At 40.3% G+C, this 17,942-nt stretch overlaps 1 long non-coding RNA gene across 1 annotated transcript in view; it reads right to left on the bottom strand.

Moving 5' to 3' along the window:
- Positions 1–17,942, bottom strand: part of LOC133641724 (uncharacterized) — a 408,940-nt gene that overhangs the window by 21,613 nt on the left and 369,385 nt on the right. The window contains exon 5 of the long non-coding RNA XR_009824330.1: positions 6,895–6,975. This is a non-coding gene — a long non-coding RNA (uncharacterized LOC133641724). The remainder of the gene's footprint in view (positions 1–6,894; positions 6,976–17,942) is intronic.

Below are 17,942 nucleotides of genomic sequence, written 5' to 3'. Positions count from 1 at the left end.
GGAGCAGTGAGCAGCAGCGGTGGCCATGCTCGGGAATCATTTTGGTGATTTAACCAGTGACATATCTGGCGTTGTGTTTCGACCTATTACGCAAAATTTACTTTTTTTTTTTTTTACATATTGGTACCTGCTGTTGAGTATATGGAATCTGCATAAATACCAAAAATGTGCCTGCATCTGCCATAGTCAATAAGCTCCTTCTTTTTCTCTATCCTTTTGTTGTGGGACATTCATTCTCTGCTGTTGCCATTTCTAATACAAAATAGTGTACAGTTCTAACTTATATCTGATAGTATATGATAAAACAAGGTTGCAGCTAAAGAAGGACTTCCCCATGTATCCCCTCTTTTATCACACAGGAAAAACCCGTCAGGTGAACAGCTGATTTAATTCCCGATGCTGACGTAAGAAAACCAAGTGACTCACGTCCCATTTGTGACCAGGACAAATATACCATGTGGCTTAGACTATAGTGACCATAAACAGTTAGCTTCTACAGCAGGGTTGCCCGAAGTGCGGCACAGGGGCCATCTGTGGTCCCTGACTCCTTTGGCATTTGCCCTAGGTACATTACAAAAAACTATTACAAAAAACAAACAAACAAAAAAATCACCAGCAGAAATTCTGAAAACAGCAACAAACACAATGAGAAAAAGCCAAAATGTTGACATGAGCCAATAATAATGACAGAAAGCTTTGTCATTAAAAAATAACTAATAATAAAAACATTATATATATATATATATATATATATATATATATATATATATATATATATATATATATATATATATATATATATATATATATATATATATATATATATATATATATATATATATAAAAGTCTTATTTGTAAAAATGTATATATGTTTTTTCATAAATATATATAATTCTTATTTGTAAAAATGTATACATGTTTTTTTCATAAGTAAATATATTTTATATATATATATATATATATATATATATATATATATATATATATATATATATATATATATATATATATATATATATATATATATATAGGAGTAGATCTTGCTTTGCTTTTTGGCTGAGACCAGGGATCTTGGGCTCAAAAAGGTTGGTGACCAATGGTCTAGATCAGTGGTTCTTAACCTTGTTGGAGGTACCGAACCCCACCAGTTTCATATGCGCATTCACCGAACCCTTCTTTAGTGAAAAATAAAATGTTTTTTATTTCAAATTCAAGACAAAGCTATATGTTTTTTTTACTGGTGCCCAAAATTAACTGTGCATGAACATCCCCTTTTTCAAAGAACAAAACCAACACAGAGCATGAACTCACAACAAATTACACACCTGCAAATCAGTGTGACTTCTGTGGTTGCCGTATACATAATACGCCGATAGGGAGAAGTTTGTATTTACACGATGAGTCGGGTGTGTCTTGACCTCCATGGCGGAGGCTCCGCCGAAACCCTGAGGCCAACTCACCGAACCCATTAGGGTTCGATCAAACCGAGGTTAAGAACCACTGGTCTAGATCATTTAGCATCTGACAAAAATGCAATTCAGACATTGTCAAGAAAGCACACGAGTTGAGAAAGCAGGGGGAAATTCAAGGCACTTGGAACACCAGCTGTAAAATCTACAAATTTTAAATGGAGGACTGAAAAAAGCCAAATTACTTGTTGTCAAAGACATCAAGGAAATAAACAAATATTGAAGATGACATCATCTCGACTAAAAAAATTCTTAAAGATTTGATGCAGCGTATGTTAATACCGCTACATACATTAAATAGATTAAGCCAAAATATACAGTTTTCAGTAGTACACTGCAAATAATTGACAATCACCAATATGTTATTACTTTATCCATATCAAGTAATTAATTATCGAGTGTACAATTCAGTCAAAATATAGTACTGTATTTGTACCTCATCTCCATGTGTTTGCTTTTTATTTGCTTATTGACATTCAGATTTTTTTCCAATACCTTCCTTTCTTTAAAGGCCTACTGAAATGAATTTTTTTTATTCAAACGGGGATAGCAGATCCATTCTATGTGTCATACTTGATCATTTCGCGATATTGCCATATTTTGGCTGAAAGGATTTAGTAGAGAACGTCGACGATAAAATTCGCAACTTTTGGTCGCTGATAAAAAAAAGCCTTACCTGTACCGGAAGTAGCGTGACGTCGCAGGTTGAAAGGCTCCTCACATTTCCCCATTGTTTACACCAGCAGCGAGAGCGATTCGGACCGAGAAAGCGACAATTACCCCATTAATTTGAGCCAGGATGAAAGATTCGTGGATGAGGAACGTGAGAGTGAAGGACTAGACTGCAGTGCAGGACGCATCTTTTTTCGCTCTGACCGTAACTTAGGTACAAGCTGGCTCATTGGATTCCACACGCTCTCCTTTTTCTATTGTGGATCACGGATTTGTATTTTAAACCACCTCGGATACTATATCCTCTTGAAAATGAGAGTCAAGAACGCGAAATGGACATTCACAGTGACTTTTGTCTTCACGACAATACATCGGCGAAGCACTTTAGCTACGGAGCTAACGTGATAGCATCGGGCTTAACTGCAGATAGAAACAAAATAAATAAACCCCTGACTGGAAGGATAGACATAAAATCAACAATACTATTAAACCATTGACATGTAATCTTTAATTAAGATTACAGATTAAAGTACCAATGATTGTCACACACACACTTAGATGTGGTGAAATTTGTCCTCTGCATTTAATGCTTTCCAGCCTGGCGAAGCTTAACAATGCTGTTGCTAACGACACCATTGAAGCTAACTTAGCAACGGGACCTCACAGAGCTATGCTAAAAACATTAGCTATCCACCTACGCCAGCCAGCCCTCACGCCAGCCAGCCCTCATCTGCTCATCAACACCCGTGCTCACCTGCGTTCCAGTGATCGACAGAGCGACGAAGGACTTCACCCGATCATAGATGCGGTCAGCGGCTAGCATCGGATAGCGCGTCTGCTATCCAAGTCAAAGTCCTCCTGGTTGTGTTGCTGCAGCCAGCCGCTAATACACCGATCCCACCTAAAGCTTTCTTCTTTGCAGTCTCCATTGTTCATTAAACACATTTCAAAAGATTCACCAACAGAGATGTCCAGAATACTGTGGAATTTTGAGATGAAAACAGAGCTTTTTGTATTGGATACAATGGTGTCCGAATACTTCCGTTTCAACGATTGAAGTCACACGCATACGTCATCATACATAGACGTTTTCAACCGGAAATTTAGCGGGAAATTTAAAATTGCACTTTATAAGTTAACCCGGCCGTATTGGCATGTGTTGCAATGTTAAGATTTCATCATTGATATATAAACTATCAGACTGCGTGGTCGGTAGTAGTGGGTTTCAGTAGGCCTTTAACACAGGAAGTGAACAAAATGTAAAAATTATGGTGTAAGTGAATTATCAGACAATAATAGACATGGAGATGGGGTAGGATTAGCTATCACATTTGTTTTTCCCTCACCTGTTTTATGCAGTCAGAATACTGGCCGTTAAGCTTTGGTATGGAAAAAAAAAACTTAGCGTTTTAGAAAAGGTTGTTTTGACACTTTTAAGAAATATTGGTATTGTAAAATGTTGAATTAAAAAAACAAAAACAAAGATATAGAACACTATTTTTAGTGTCTCTGTTATACTTTTGCAATAACAGTCTACACTGCTCCAAAAAATGAAGGGAACACCTAAACAACAAGTGTTCCCATTATTTTATTTTTATTTGTTTACCTGTGATAAAGGCCATGTAATACTAAAATAGTCCCTTTGTTTTAGCTCTCATAATAACAATGTCACTAATACTTAGTTAATATTCAGTTCACGTCATGTAAATGGAGTATTGTTGCAGTGCTTGGATGTTTTTAGAGGGCTTTATGGGCGTAAAATATGACCGCCATTAGTTACATTGATAGCGCCCCGTACTAGTCATTTTTTAAAATATAGAATGCACAAAAAGGAGAAATACACACATAGGCATAGTGAATGATTTTAAAAAGTGCAGTTTCCTTTTAACATTTTACAATACCCAATACTTTCAGCGTCAATACAAGTTTTTCTATGCTGTATTTTTTCAATACCAAAAATACCACCTCAACAGTGTTCAAAACTGCCAAAACATCCAAACTTGTACTTTCCACAGTGTCTGAGACAAAAAAGTTTTTCTGCCTTTAAGGTGAATTACTACAAGACAAGGAAAATGGAGTTGGCAGCAAGTGTTATTGCCTTTCAGGGTGTTGACAGATGGAGAAATTACCTGGATGAGCAACATCCAATGCAATGTATTACCCTTAAGGGTGCATTTATATACCGTACATAGGGAATCATTGAGATTTCATCACTTATCAAACATGCGGAAGATACAGTGATACACTGGAGTTATATTGGTTGGCAAAAAGGTCACTCAGTTCTGAGGACCCAAAAGAGGACGAGATCAAAGTCCAGAGCTTGGCATGCTCCAATGGGGAGGTTTAGTGTGTGTGTGCAGATTGGGCCCTTGGACATTAAGATGAACAAAGGTTTTAGAGAACCATCTGCAGCTTGTTGAAAACCTAAAGCTCACCTTTCAACAACCAAACAAAATGATTTACGTTTCAAAAAGCATGCAACGTGGTTACATATACCACTAGTTGGTTAACTTTGTGGCTCTTGGAATAGCAATCATTGGCATTTGAAGACACATTTGGAATATTTAGTTAGCTTCATGGTTTTGGACAGTGGAAGCAAAGTACACAACCTGGAGTGATTTCATGCAAGCAATAGTGGGTATTTGCTGAGATTTTAACTTGGATCTTCACCTAGTACCCATTCAACTGCGGTGCGTTTATGGAAAGTATTGAGTTGAATGATCCTACGACTTCACAGCATGTTATCATGACATCATATGTTTCCTGGGGGCTGATATACATGCTCGTGGGTATGTCAGGAAAAGGTTAGCGATAGTACGTCAAGTGAAGGCTTTGTTTGATATCAATGTGCTATTTGCAGAGATACCTTAACAAGCCCCAGCTTGATGTTGATGACTTTATTGCGTGCTGTGGTAACTGACATTTAAAAACATGCAATAAAAACATGGTTTAGGAAAAAATAAAGTCTGCAACACATAACACACTCCCCAACGGGTAAATGTTTCTGAAGATTGTAGGTGGGAATAGATTTTAAAATATAAACCAGTAATCAGGAACGAGATTAGGAACACTTGTTTTCTTGAATTTACTGGTCCAGAGGTCGTGTTTTGTCTTTCATTTTGAAGGCCTAAGTGGCTGGCATAGACCCAAATGTATTTGCGTTGAGGAAATAGCAAAACCTATAATAAAGTATTTTCACTAGTTCTAACATGGTTGTTTCCAATGTTGCGTTGTATGTTTCTATTTACACTCTGAGTTAAGCTAACAGAAGGTGGATGGACTTCCTTGGCATCATTGTATAGATTTCTGCAGAATGAAACGTGATACCAATTGGCTATGAACAAACAATAACATTTTATACACATATTAAAAACAATTAAAATAAACATGCCCTAAGCCAGACACTATACTTAATATCCATTTTGCTGAAATCAAGTATTTAATCAAAAAGATTGAACCATGAAACACAGTCAAGGCTAGTGAACAACAACTTGGCAATGTCTTTTAAATAAAACATTTAAATAATAAAACCAATGCTAACACAAAACACTATAATGCCAATCTTATCCCATCAGTGTTTAAATTATTACTTAAATTATTTAAACTGAGAGCTTTTGCCTTGGGTTTACAGAGATTACTATACTCATGCACAGCTATGTTTAAAACAGTAAATATTCTTGTATTCACGTATTTGTATATGTATTTAACACATATTTACTGGATGGTGCTAAACCCAACAAAATCATCAGCCTACAGCTAATGATTTACTCTTATGTCTCAAACTGTACCGATTCTTGCCTCTGCAAATTATTGTCCGACATGCCTAAAATGACTAAAAACAATGGTGTTAAAAATATCAATTAACGGAGAAACAATGAAGATCTCTGCAAAAGAGAGATTTACATAATGAATTTAAGGTGACTGTGTACTTTTTCGGACCACAGAAGATGGGAGGAGGATTTAAAGAAGCAGGAGGCAGCAAGAGGTACTCATCACTTGTTAGCCACAGACTGATTTAGCCATTTCCTTTTTTGGGGGGAATGTCAAATTTAAAAATATTGCTTGAAAAGATGAAATATCTAAGGGTATATATTTGGCCTGAATGAACCAGGACTGTTTTGTCTGGTCTCCAAATATACAAGTTTTGTTCCGTCATAATATGGTGGAAGGAGATTTAAAATACAGATGTTTTAATGCCTGACAAACCCAATCAAAAGGGCAAGGGGGTTGGCTAAATTAAAGAGGGAGGCGGTGCATGTAATGTTTTACATGAAATTCATCTTTCAAGACAGGAACACACAAAATTAAAACCTTACTTGGCATTTGAGCATTTTCTACCAGCCATCCATACTTTGTTGGCATTGAACATTTCAACATTACTTCGAGGCCGTTTGGCTTAGTCCAATCTGAGTGCTGCTTGAGTAATTGTTTCCTCGCCAAGTATTTGAGCCGGTTTTTAGTCTGCAAGCAGATGTGACGTCATTAGCAACAAATGTATCGAAATTTGACATTGTTTAAGTGTACGTGAATTGATAACCGATATTACAGACAAAATTTGGTTGGTGTTCAAAACGTACCGGATTTGGTACCCATCCTTAGTTGCATAAAAAAGGGCAACACATCTGCTGAATTTATAACTAAAGAATAAACCTTGGTGTAAAACTATATGACTTAACTTGACTATGACTTAATGTAATGCAAGTGTTTTGAACACTGTTGCTGTAATGGTGAGGTTAAAGTTGAGGGGCTTACCTTTGGACAGCACAGCATTCAATCAGCAGACTTCAGTTTTTCAGAGATGACTTGATTCCTTTCAAGTAAGCATCAAAGCCACTGTGAAGAAAAACAAAGATCAGGTTCAAATAGAAACAAAAGGCTGGATAGAAATGGCGTAAAAATGTATTGATGTGATCAACGTTATGAAAACCACCTGACTTACATAAAAAAGTCATGCACAACAATTAAATAAAAGAAGAATTGTGTCTTCTACCAGAAAAGGAGCTTCAGGTGTCTGTGCTCTGAAAAAACTAAGCTCAGCAGACTGTCATATCTCCAAGATGAATGGAAAAAGATTCCAGCAAAGGGGACTTAAGTGTCAAAGTTAAGATAAATAGGTAAGAGATTTCTTGAAGGATTTTCTACATTTTAATTAGTTGTCAAATGTGAAATAAATGGCTCGTGGTCTGCGGGCAATATAAGCCTCATTATAGTTGTATTATATTATAGTAATGCACTAATTATGTTGAATGCCACTATTTTATTTTTTTTTTACACAAGATTAACGCTTGAGTGTTCGAGCTTAGAGGAACAGGAAGCGATGCAGCTGGAATGTGTGTGAGATGATGAAACACACCTCTTTAGTTGAACACACATGGCTGCAGAATGAATTTATGAAGGGTACATTTAGTTTGAAAGTCCTGCCAAATGGTTCTGCTTCAGCCTGTTTGCTCGTGCCATCACTTCATTGTGCACCACCGCAATTTTCCAGACATTGTGCATTAGTCTAATTTTAAGTCGTTATCTGTATCGTGCAAAATGGTTGCTATCATTTACAGTATGTCTTGCGGGGATGGTTGCATTAATTGAATGGCCACGTCTTTATTCAAGCGTGAATGTACTCGAGTGAATAAATGTGCTTTGTGTTTTGACCGTGTGGATGTTAGTCTTTCTATGTATTTCTTAATAAGAAAGGGAGCGGTTATCAATATGGCGACCAGCTAGTTCATTACAGTCATTCTCTGATGGGGCTTTGTTGTGTGCAGGCAGGTACAGTTCCAATCGACTAATGCAGGGGTCGGCAACCTTTACCACTCAAAGAGCCATTTTGGCAAGTTTCACAAATTAAAGAAAGTAATGGGAGCCACAAAAATTTTTTTAAAATTTAAAATGAAAAACACCGCATACAAAGTTTAAATGCTTTGTGCTATGTTAACCAGGGGTCTCCGACACACGCACCGGCACATACTTTAATGTGGAAATTTGATGTTAGTGCAGCCCGCGAGTTTTGAATGAATGGCGCTTGATAGCGTCATACTTGCCAACCCTCTCATTTTTCCCGGGGGACTCCCGAATATCAGAGCGTGATGACACTGCATTTGGTGCCCTCTACAGTCTGCCCTAACAGTGTACCTGCTCGACCACACGTAGAATACAGTTTCAGCTTGCTCACGTAAGTGACAGCAAGGCGTACTAACTCAGCAGCCACACATCTTACACTGACGGTACCAATACCCAGAATCCCATGCAGCCCTAACTCTTCCGCTCAACCAACGCACGGAGGGGGGGGTTGATGTGTGGGGGGATTTGGTGGTAGCGGGGGTGTATAATGTAGACCGGAAGAGTTAGGGCTGCATGGGATTCTGGGTAATGGTTGTGTTGTGTTTATGTTGTGTTACGGTGGGATGTTCTCCAGAAATGTGTTTTTCATTCTTTTTTGGTGTGGGTTCACAGTGTGGCGCATATTTGTAACGTAACAATGTTAAAGTTGTTTGATACGGCTACCGTCAGTGTAAGCTGATGACTAAGTATGCTTTGCTGTCTCCTGTGTGTGCAAGTAATAACAACATGCAACGTGGCTGGACTGGCACGCTGTATGTAAATGCTATAGAGGACAATTACTGCAGTGCAATTAGGGCACGCCCTTTATTTAGTAATTAGAGTGTAAATAGGATTATATTTTCCCTGGGAGTAATCTATGAGAGACACTGAGATCCATATGTCTCCTGGGAAAGTCGGGGGGGTCGGCATGTATGTAGCTGAGCCGCATCAGAGTGGTCAAGGAGCCGCATGCGGCTCCGGAGCCGCGGGTTGCCGACCCCTGGACTAATGTGAGTACACCCTAATAATATACATGTTTTTGCTGTTATGTTTTTTTGTATTTGTTTATTTGAAGGACAATGTGCAGTTACTTTAAGAAGATGGCTGCACCAGATTTAGCACCATGCTAATTTCCATCTGTAGTCCTTTTATTGTGCATCTAACATCCACAATAAAATGACACAGGATTGAAAATACACAACAACATTAAAATTACATAATGATAAACAATTTAAAATACAAATACAATACATAGAGGGTATGTGAATTACAAATCCGGGGGCGGTCAAGTTGTAGTATTTTAGCAGCTTCATTTAAAGTGCAGAAGTATATAAAGTGCAGCAGTTTTTATCACATTCCACATACAGTGCAGTAGCCATTAGATGATACCCATAAGGGGATCATTCAATAGCTATATAACCCATTGATATTGCATACATAAAAAAGTTTGTGATGTTACAATGTATGGATGTAATGTCCAATCATTCATCCATTTTTTATTTTGCTTATTCTCATTAGTTTGGCCAAAAGACGGGGTACCCTCGACTGGTCACCAGCCAATTGTAGAGCACATAGAAAAACAATTATTCACACTTACACCTATGGCAATTTAGTGTCTTCAGTGAACCTAACATGAAATGTCTGCCCAACAACTGAAGATTGAGAAAAGGAAGGAACTTAATGGCTACAACATCGGACTACAACTGAATAACAATGATGAACTTGTGCAAAGCTCTTCGGGTAAACCTCTACCATATATGGGGATATCGCTGATGTAACCAAGGCAACATTTGTCAATAGCTACTTCAACTCCAAATGCCTCGCTTGGAGCAAGTATGAAGGAAGGCAAGGTTGTTTTATAAATACCTTCAATGTGATTATCTTGTGTGATGACTGTATTATGATGATCGTATATATCTGATAGAATATATCTGTATCATGAATCAATTTAAGTGGACCCCGACTTAAACAAGTTGAAAAACTTATTCAGGTGTTACCATTTAGTGGTCAATTGTACGGAATATGTACTTCACTGCGCAACCTACTAATAAAAGTCCCAATCATTAAAATTCACCATGCCTCCATGGTTGGTTTCAAATTTAGACTTATGGGGATCCTAAATACACACAAAACAGGTACAGGTATATATATATGTATATATATTTATATATATGTGTATATATATATATATGAGTGTTGTTTTCTTCTGCGTTGTGTGCAGAGTTTCTTAACAACTGCACTTTACTTGTTCGGTGCATCTGACGATATACAGGAATTACAAATGGTAAAGTCAATAGTTTTGCAAAAAGTCTAGCCCCTCTCATGTAGATATTGTGGATACAAAGGCATTACATACGATAACACAGTGAAATAAAAATAACATACCTGACAATATACAGGAAATACAAATGTTCTAGTAAATATTATTTTCCCAAATGTTGAGCCCCTACTAAATACAATAATACAGAACAATAAGTAATAGTGAAATAAAGTTCTTAATGAGACAATAAATACCCTTTTCAGTCGTCACACTGACACCTACCTCTCACAAAGATATCGTGGACAAAAGGGAAGTAGAAAGGCGTTTCCAACACATATTACAGTAGGGGGGATAATGGACAATGGTTCCAAATATTGACAAAACATCAAACAAACTTTAGGCTTTTTGTTGGTGTGACTGAAGGGGGTAGGCAAAGCGCCCTGCCCAGGAGGTTCCAAGGTTATGAGGTGGTCTGCTAGGGAGGTAGCACACTGGCGAGGAGTACTGTCCCATTATTTCAAAGAAGAAAGGATAGAAGGAACTTATTCTTTGGACATTGAATTCTCAATGACGGCAAGGTGAGGGTGACACCTCAGTGATTGTGGCTGGCAAGTGAAGAGGAATGCATCTTGCACACATCCATCATTGACATAATTCAGCAGCTTAGCATAAGGCTCACACAGCAGCCACTCTCCCAAAAGTGTCACAAATGGGTCTCTACTGAGTGCATCTGTCACCACATTTTGCCTGCCAGGGATGTGCTTAATCTCAAACCTATATGGAGCCAGTTTGGAGACCCACCAGGGTTTACAGGCATCACATTTTGGCTTTGTCAGGATGTGAGTGAGAGAATTGTTGTTTGACCAGACACTAAACCTGTGACCCTTGAGCCAGTGGCTGAATTTATCACAAGCTGCTCATTTAAGCGCTAATAACTCAAGTCTGTGATAGGATAGTTGGCTGAGATGTTTGCTTGCAAAAGCGATGGGTTTTGCTCGCTCTTCGCCATTATCGACTTGGGATACGACTGCACCGAGACCATCAAGGTAAGCATCGGTGCAGACGATTGAGGGCCTGTCAAAGTCTGGGTGTGGCAGCACCACACTAATAAGTGCACTTTTCAGAGGCAGAAGTCCAGTCCTGAGGACTCCACTTTCTGAAAGTGCCTCCTCTTCTCTGCTCAAATGAGCCCTTGGCACCCCCTTCTGTCGTGTGGTCAAGGTGTAAAGTGGCTTTGCAACAGAAGAACAGCCAGGGATGAAATGCTGGTAGTAAAGCACCATGCCAAGGAAAGACTTGACTTTTTGCTGTGATGGGGTGCAGCTGTCGTCTTCCATAAGATCCTCCTTCTTAAAATCTGAGATGACTTTCACTTTCTCCTGGTCAACTGAGACGTCACTACTGTCCACTACATGACCCAGAAACTTCACAATCCTGCGCAAAAAGTAGCACTTCTTTTGTGCCAGTATCAGGTTGTTGGCTCTGAGGCGCAAGATGACACTCTCCAGCTGCTTCAGGGGTTCCTCTTCGGATGGAGCAAAAATGAGCTGGTCATCCAAATGGCAAAGGAAGCTGGAGAAGTTCCAGTTCCCAAAGATGCTGATCATCATTTGCATAAAGGATGTGGGGCTGTTTCACGAGCCCTGGGGAAGTCTGTTGTACTCGAACAGGCCTTGGGGTGTTGGGAAGTCTGTGTACCGCCTGTCATGGTCTTGGCGTTAAGCCAGAAGAAGTCCGTGCAGATCCTCAACTGCCCTGACTTCTTCCAGACGAGAACCAGCGGGGAGGCATACTCACTGACTGACTTGCTGAAAATGCCTTTGAACTCCATCTCAGACAGCACTTCTCTCAGCTAATGATAGTGAACTGGAGGGACACAGCGATAGGGGAGTCTGAAAGAGCAATCATCAGCAAGGTGAGTTGGGTGGACACAATCCTTCTCCACTGTCCAGCTTGTCTGAGCTTACGTGTCTTCCCACGACTTAGGCAGTGCTCCAATAGTGAGGTGACCCAAGTGAACACGATGAGAATGAGGTGAGGTCCGTGGAGGAGGAGCAATGTGGACCTTGATCAGAGAGTACGGCAGCACTTCTTCCATCGACATCCAGGGTACCACTGAGCATAGCTTTTTTGACATGATCACTCAGTTCCACCAGTAAAAGGCCTGACCAGCGGAGCTCAGCCCCCACAAGCCTCTATATGCGTTAAACTTCAGACCAACCACCACCCTCTCTGGTGCTGTCTCACCAGATGGGGACGAGCGAAGGAAGGACAGAGGCAAGCAAGTCAGGAAAAAAAGTGGCGGGACGGAATCTTCACTGGGAACATCATCATTATTTCCGAAACTTCGCAGTGTCAGCATCCAGCTGACACTGCGCAGTGGAGCAGGATCAAGGGAAAGGAGAGACGAGTGAGGACGGGGTTCATCAGAAGCATCCTACAAGGTGTAGGCATGCCCCAAGAGCTTTGTCCACTACGAGTATCCTGTTTGACCTCCATGAGGCTGCAGCCCAGCGAGGCTACGTGACCCAGAGAAAGAACACAGCCAGAGGGGTATTAGCTGCCTCTGTTTCCATGTCTGTGTCCAGATCCTTGGCTGTAAGCAGTAATGAACCCGTATATGCCCGCATTAAGGATTTAACTATGGGTCCGGAATACTAGCTCAACTACTGGTCTTGGACCCTACGGACCTTCCACCCAGAGCTCACAGCTTACGCCCACTGCTCCTTAGTTGCCCCCACTTTCTCAATGAGAATGGGGTTCACGGGGAGCGCAACATCAGCCTTCTCAGCTCATCAGCAGAGCGAGGATAGGGAGGAGGAGATGGAGCAAGTGGTTGACTGAGGAGAAGTAATGCCAATGTCTCTGTGCTGGAGGTGCCTAAAGAACAGCAGGTCACACGACTGGAAGGACTTAAATAGTACAGCATAGAGCATGTTGACCTGGAGACCAGGTACTAAGGAGACTACTTTAATGGGAAAGAACACTCAAACTACTTTGGGACTGATGAAAAGTTGGGTCCCGTGGCTGTGAATATCTGTTAGGAAAAATTAGAGGAAACCAAAGACCTGAAAGACATTTATCAGTAACGTCTGATCGTGAGAACGAGCGAGCTGGTGACCCTTCAAGGTTCCATCTTGGAGGAAGTGGTGGCGTCTACGGGGAGGAACTGCATGATGTGCAGCCTGCCACTAGAAGAGGTCTTGGAGCAGGTGGACCCGGAACTCGACGTGTCCTGCTTGCGACTTGCTTTTGGCATGCCCAAAGTCACTGAGCAGCTCCTTAAACTGGACGACCAGGGGTTAATTCAGAAACACAAGTTAGGTGTTCTGCTGTGCCGCGCAGGCCAAAGCACCGAGAAGGAGATGTACAACAACGAGGAGGCGTCACCCGCCTTCTCAGCGTTCCTGGAGCTGTTAGGCGAGCAGGTTCTCCACAAGCAGTTCACCAAATACAGTACTCCGCTCAGCTTGACACAAAGACTGACTCAACAGGCACCCACTCCCTGTACCCGCCTTCCAAGGTTACAAAGTCATGTTCCACATATCCACCATTCTGCCATACATGCACAACAACAGCACATCGGAAACGACATTGTCACCATAATCTTTCAGGAGTCTGGAGCGTTGCATTTTACCCCTAAAAATATCCACTCATACTTACAGCACATTTTTGAGATAGTCGGTGTGCACAGCCCCTGCTCTGAAAACACTTTCTACAGTGTTGCTTGGAGACGAATGAAGGATGTGCCTCCATTTGGCCCATCCATCCCCTGCAGTGTCACCCTCTGTGACACAGATGAGAATGAGTGGAACGGGGTCCAGCCATGTTGTACTAGATGTACATTGGTAAACCTCACTCCCTGACGACTTCAAGAGTAGTGCTGGCTGCTGGGCTGCCAGCTCGGTCTTTTAGTCCAGTGGTCAGCACACTCCCCTTCTCAATACGAACGACCCGGGTTTGAGTCCCCGTGCGGAATGCGGTAAAACGGCATGGGGCAGAACCAGCTGGGGTACACATGTACATGCCCGGAGCCTGTGCACACATACAAAATCAGTCCTTAGAGAAGTAACTAACAATTTGCAGTCCTGTTGTTGTTATGATAGTATACATTCAATGACAGCTTGTAGCTAAACTTAGCCAAACCACTGTCATTAGCTGACAACACACACATGTAATGTGTCTGCTTGTGTGTTCCGTGTGGCATAGTTTACATACTCAAAAAGAGGGCGGGATATAATGCTAACAACACATTGGAAAGTTACCACTCTGTAGACAGAACGGCCCTAGTATTTAATGGACATACTTTATCATACCCTCTGCCCAAACACATACAGACATCCATTTGATTGATTAAGTAATTCATTCATCTCCATGTGCGTGTTCAAAACAAAATAAAAAGTGATTTATCGTGATTAATTTTGTATGCACTCCACGCATGATCAATGTCGGAAATCCACACACTACTTACAGTACAACTAAAGCACTTCTCCGTCCCAAGAACACCAGATAATCTGGTGTCAGCCTGCATGTTGGGTCATGAAAGTAGGTCCCACCCCTCAGGTCTATACGCTCCGTGACCTCCAGAATCACCGCGGCCTGTCAATCAGCTACTAAGCTCTCAAGAAGGGGAGGGTAATGTCAAGGAAGAACAAACAACTCCAAACTCCCACTAATCCTTCTCTAAGGTACTCTACCAGCATTCCCAATGGCATGTTAAACAGATGTCACTACAATGAATTTCCTCGACAAAGCAAACACAAAGAACAATTCACGCTTACATTGCATTACATATGTCAAAAAAGGACAGGTAAAGAATGTAAACTTGGAGCAAATGAGGTTGCAATGGCCTCATGACTGGTGCGGCACGATCATGCTCACTTGGGCTAATCCTGTTCTGACTCTGCTCGAAATAGATTATTGGTGGAATTTCAGTTTGTTAAATTGAATAAACATCCATAATTAGGCAGTGGAGGGAACCTACACAAACACTGCAAGAACACCCAAAAATGTCCCAGCTGTGAGTCAAATCCATATCCCAACCAGGCCTTTTGTGTTTTAAAGTTAAAGTTAAAGTACCACTGATAGGCACACACACAAGTGTGTTATCCTCTGCATTTGACCCATCCCCTTGTTCCACGTCCTGGGAGGTGAGGGGAGCAGTGAGCAGCAGGGGTGGCCGCGCTCGGGAATCATTTTGGTGATTTAACCCCCAATTCCAACCCTTGATGCTGAGTGCCAAGCAGAGAGGGAATGGGTCCCATTTGTATAGTCTTTGGTATGACTTGGCCAGGGTTTGAACTCACGACCTACCGATCTCAGGGCGGACACTCTAACCACAAGGCTTTTGTGACAACAGTAAGTTTTTCATGCACTAAAGTAGTCTGAATTCTCAAATAATTTAGTTTCTACTATTTTCACATCTACATTGGAAGTTATCATAAAACTGTGATTGATAAACACACTTTGATAAATTCACAAACAACTATTTAATAATAATAATAGATTTTATTCATAAAAAGCACCTCATATTGAGTAAACAATCTCAAAGTGCTACAGTGTATTAAAAAATAAATAAATACAATAAAATAATTAAAAAGATAATAAAGAAATAAATAAAAATAAAAACTAGAACAGTCAAATAGCTATAGCTAGAATGCACATATCTAAAACATTTTTTTTTTAAAGAAGGGCTTTTAAGCCTTTTTTAAAAGCATCCACAGTCTGTGGTGCCCTCGGGTGGTCAGGGAGAGCGTTCCACAGACTGGGAGCATTACTGAAGAAGCACACTAGCACTACTTGCTAGCTAGCTTAAATGCTAATATGAATGTCGCTACATTAAGTACGGTACTGGAAGACAAGATCCATCCACACGTTCGCACAAACTACGTTACTTTCTGTCAACTATTTTACGGCAGTTTGTACACGCCATCACTGTTACAATGATTTTCTTTCTTTTTTTGTTTAGTATTTTTTATTTCAATAACCTCAGTGGTCTTGTGGTTAGAGTGTCCGCCCTGAGATCGGTAGGTCGTGAGTAGAAAAGCCCGGCCAACTCATACCAAAGACTATAAAAATAGGACCCATTACTTCCCTGCTTGGCACTCAGCATCAAGGGTTGGAATTGGGGGTTAAATCACCAAAATGATTCCAGAGCGCGGGCACCGCTGCTGCTCACTGCTCCCCTCACCTCCCAGGGGGTGATCAAGGGTGATGGGTCAAATGCAGAGGGTAATTTCACCACACCTAGTGTGTGTGTGACTATCAGTGGTACTTTAACTTTAACTTTAATATAATATCAAGCATTACATATTAAACATTATTTAAGAAAACAGGATTTCTTTCTATACCGTATGAACGATCTGCTCGTCAGCTTTAAATGACAAAGAAATCAACCTTTTGTTACTACTTTATTTACATCAACTACATCAGTTTACAATACTGCTATTGAAAAGTCTACTTTTTTGTTTGTTAGCATGCAGTTACAGATTCAATTGAAGGGCCTCGTCTAAAAAATAGATGGATGGAAAAATTGACTCGTTGGGTACCGCGCCTTCCACCCGAGTGCGGCTGGGATAGGCTCCAGCAACCCCCGTGACCCTGACAGGGACAAGCGGCAGAAAATGGATGGATGGATGGATGCAGTTTGCATCATTTTGCAATGACAGTTGAGTGAAAATGATTGAAATGATGGCGGTAATACTCCCTGATTTTTTTAATCTATCCCTTGTTCATTTTTATAGTCTTGTTCTCTTTTCCTACTATGCAAGCTTATCTTTTCATACTTTTGCTCTCATTTATTTATTAGTTAGAATGCAAAAAAAGAAAGAAGAGAAAAACACATGTGTGCTTGTCTTACATAAGGATTAAAGGGGTGTGTTTTTATTTTAGTCATATACTTTTAAAAATAATTACTTATTTCAGCTTTTTTATCTTTAATTTGTATACTTGGTGTGTAAACAGTCTGTAAATATTATAATAGAGAGACGTGCTGCTCCTCCTGCAGAGATTGCTGCAGATAGCTCACTCCCAGCTAGAGAGTAGTGTTGTACCGATACCAATATTTTGGTACCGGTATCGATACTTTTTAATACTTTTATAAAGGGGACCACAAAAAATTGCATTATTGGCTTTATTTTTAAAAAAAATCTTAGGGTACGTTAAACATATGTTTCTTATTGCAAGTTTGTCCTTAAATAAAATAGTGAACATACAAGACGACTTGTCTTTTAGTAGTAAGTAAACAAACTGTCAAGACTTGATTCTTGGGTTGTGTTCCTCCGGAAGAAAAGGTAAAATTGGCGCGTGCAAGACGTGAATTTAAATACATGATTTAATTTTAACAAATAAAAAAAAGGAATAAACAAAAGGTGCTCACAGCGGAGGTAAAAAACTTGACTAGGAAAACAAAAGGCGCGCACAAAGGCGGAAATACAAAACTTGGTAATGAACACAAAACTTGCACAAATGCATAAACTATGAACAATTAAACAAAAACACAAACTGTGGCATAAATGAACAAAACTTACTTGGCAAAGAACTGTGACATGACATGAAGCAGAGTGCTGAAATAGTGTGAGGACGCCAGGACGAACAACAGAAACAGACAGATTTAAATAGTGACGTGATCAGTGAAAACAGGTGCGTGACAAGACAGGTGAACAGGTGCGTGACATGACAGGTGAAAACTAATGGGTGACCATGGAAACCAAACCAAACAAGG

The sequence above is a fragment of the Entelurus aequoreus genome, linkage group LG24 (assembly GCF_033978785.1).
Source record: "Entelurus aequoreus isolate RoL-2023_Sb linkage group LG24, RoL_Eaeq_v1.1, whole genome shotgun sequence".
Taxonomy (NCBI): domain Eukaryota; kingdom Metazoa; phylum Chordata; class Actinopteri; order Syngnathiformes; family Syngnathidae; genus Entelurus; species Entelurus aequoreus.
Note: the sequence above shows the minus strand (reverse complement) of the source record. Positions and strands in the feature narration are given on the sequence as shown.